This window comes from Elephantulus edwardii, unplaced genomic scaffold, assembly GCF_000299155.1.
Source record: "Elephantulus edwardii isolate Elephantulus edwardi_28Jun2011 unplaced genomic scaffold, EleEdw1.0 scaffold00071, whole genome shotgun sequence".
NCBI classification, from domain to species: domain Eukaryota; kingdom Metazoa; phylum Chordata; class Mammalia; order Macroscelidea; family Macroscelididae; genus Elephantulus; species Elephantulus edwardii.
The window spans coordinates 10,447,399-10,449,388 of NW_006399821.1; positions in this window are offsets into that span (position 1 = coordinate 10,447,399).

Sequence of the window (1,990 nt, forward strand, 5' to 3'; positions counted from 1 at the left end):
CTGCCCTCCCCCTATATATATGGTAAAGGGAAACTGAGAATTGTGAACAGACTCCCCCCAGGTCTAACCATCTTTTGGCAGAAGCATTCAACAGAACAAAATATGTGGTGCATTTAGGATGTCGCTACTCTTGTGCATGCTGCCACTGTCATCAGACTCACAGTGACTTTCAGCAATCCATTGTATAGGTAATCATATTCTTTGGCCTATCCAAGGAAACCCAAACCTACAGATGGCGAGGAACGCATCCCATCTCCCGCCTCCCACGCAGGCGGCCATTGGGGGGTGCACCCCCTCTCGCCCCTACTGCTCAGGAGCCTGGCGGGCATGCGGCCCCTCTCGCGTGGGCGGCCAGCGGCCACCTGCTTCCCCCACTGCCGCCTTCCTGGCTCCAAGAATTCTCTCCAGAACAAGTCCACCTTGCGGCAGTGTGGTGGCTTCACTGCACTAGTCTTGAGGAGGCCCAGTGCCCAGCATCCATCCTGGGTGAGGGAATCCATTGGTTCCGGCTGTGGAAGCCTCATGGAGCTGCAGCAGCAGGGCGCTGGCTCTGGGCTCTGCGGGAGAGGGTTGGAAGCTGTGAAACACACCCGTTTCTCCTTGGGAATCCTTGAATTTCTTTTGTTGAGCCTCCATCCTCACTGAGGACCAGTCATCAGCTGTTTAACTGTTCAATTATCAATAAGCCAGATTCTGTAGAAGGCCATAGTGGCCCTGCTTTAAGTGGTTCGCTGCTCCCGCAGCTCACCACACTGTCTCTGCCTCTGCCGCCATCTTGGATCAAACCAATATTTTTTTATTTAAGCCTTAAAGATTTTTCTCAGGACGGTAGTTTCAGGGTTTTGTCCAGCCTGTAAGATATGCATTGCCAATCCAAATATCATGCCTCTCTGGAGAGTTCAAATCTACCAGCATTTTTGCAGTAAACAGATTGGCCATTTCCTCCAGGGCAACTACAGCCTCAGAAACCATTGGAGAGTCAGCTGTGAGTCAGTTACAACTCGATTTAATCAATGAGTCCATGTCTTAAAAAAAAAGAAGAAGATCCTGATTCTAAGAGACTATATTTGTTCCACAACTTCTCTCTTTATTGTGCTTTTCATTTTGTTTTGGCTTTAAAAAAAACGACGACATGTGATAACAGTTTATTTTAATGATGCCTTTAATTCATAATTAATTCCAGCAGAGGCTCCACACTCCTGCATGAACACCAGATAAATAGATTACAGTGAGCTTGGCACAGTGAGCATGGCTGAAGCCAGCCCGGCAGCTGGTTAAAAATGTTTGAACAGAAGGTAATTCCTCAGTATGAATCATCACCACATTTGGTAACATCATTTATTTTTTATTGTGATTTTAATGAAAATTTACAGAAAACTTGGATTTTCATCCATTCATTGTTGCACATTTTCCTTCTTACCCCCCACTCTTTTTTTTTTAAATTAAAATAATGCATTATTGCACGATTTCTTCTCCCCCTCCCCCACACCAATCAACTTGCTATGCACCTCTTATTTCTGGACTGTTGTAATGCAAATTATTCCTAATCATATATTCCTCTTAACACAGTTCTTTCCATCATCTGTTCCAGTGTAGTGTTCATAATCCCTTCTTTCTTTAGTTTTCCCCCAATTTCCCATGTCAGCCATGTTTTGTAACAGTGGCATTATGCAGTATTTTGTCATTTTGTGGCTGAGACATTCAGTATAATGTCCTCCAGGGTGACCTGTTTTGTATACGATTTTATGAGTTCCTTTTTTTTCAGTGCTACATAGTATTCCATTGTGTGACTACCACAGCTTCTCTATCCATTCATTTGTTGTAGAGGTTGTCATTTTTCCATCTGATGGGTTTTATTTCCATGTATACTTTTCACTTTGTTGCAGAAATTTCCTTCTGTTCCAGTTTTGCTGAGTGTCTTTATCAGGAACGGTTGTTAGATTTTCTCAAATACCTTTTCTGCCTCAATCACTAAGATCATATGGTTTTT